Below are 967 nucleotides of genomic sequence, written 5' to 3'. Positions count from 1 at the left end.
TATAACAGAAGAGGTTTATAAATTAGTATCTTCTGGCTTTGTCTTCTCCCCAACCTATTTGGTAAATGTGGACACAAGACCTAAAATCCAAGTGACTTGTTCAAGTCCTTAGCTAGTTAATCATAAGAACTAAGAAACTCAGGTTTCCTAGTATTTCCCTTTTCAATCAGGCAGTGGGGCTTCAAATTCAGGATTGGTTTCTGTACCTTGGTCTCCCTGTTTAGGGGATAAAATTAGTGGAAAGGACATGTAAAAGATATATATCCCATCAGCTTGTGACTGGGACATATAACAGAGGCAGATATGATGCACTGTGGAAACAATGAAAGCTGACTCATTTTATGTGGTATGGAAGGCTTCCCAGGGGAGGTGGCATCGCATTGAATCATGCATAGGAGTTTGAAAGCCAGGGGAGGGCAGGACATCACAGAGGGAAGGAGCAGCAGAAATGAAAGCAAGGAGGCTTGAAAGTGAACAGCCACAAAGTTTGGTTCCCACATCAGCAAGTACTCCCTGTCCGTGTGAAGACATCCAGAGAGACCTGTACTCCCTTCAGTCAATCTTCAATCACACATTCATTCAACATGTTATCAATAATAGAGATAGAGGGACTTCTCTGGTGGTCCAGTGGTTAAGACTCTGCACTCCCAATGCAGAGGGCACAGGTTCAATCCCTGGTCAGGGAACTAAGATCCCACATGCCACAAGGTGTGGCTAAGAAAAGAAAAAATAGAGATAGGATGGTATGGTAAAAAAGTTCCGGTTCTAGTTCTAGCTCTATCACTAACTCACTGTGTGACCTGGAACAAATCTCTTCTTTTCTGGGCCTTGGTTTCATCATCTATCAATTGGGAGAGCAAATTTATGATTTCCAAGGCCTCTTTCTACTTTCATTTGTGATGATTACAGAGCAAGAATAGGATAAAGGTGTCGCGATGTCCTTGACTTACCTCCATGAGAGGAAGGG

At 42.8% G+C, this 967-nt stretch overlaps 1 non-coding gene across 1 annotated transcript; it reads left to right on the top strand.

The window, feature by feature from the left end:
* Positions 1 to 613: 613 nt before the first annotated feature.
* Positions 614 to 686, top strand: TRNAG-CCC. Its single transcript has one exon. It is a non-coding gene; the product is annotated as a tRNA-Gly (tRNA).
* The last annotated feature ends 281 nt before the right edge of the window (positions 687 to 967 follow it).

The sequence above is a fragment of the Cervus canadensis genome, chromosome 24, assembly GCF_019320065.1.
Source record: "Cervus canadensis isolate Bull #8, Minnesota chromosome 24, ASM1932006v1, whole genome shotgun sequence".
NCBI lineage: Eukaryota > Metazoa > Chordata > Mammalia > Artiodactyla > Cervidae > Cervus > Cervus canadensis.
Note: the sequence above shows the minus strand (reverse complement) of the source record. Positions and strands in the feature narration are given on the sequence as shown.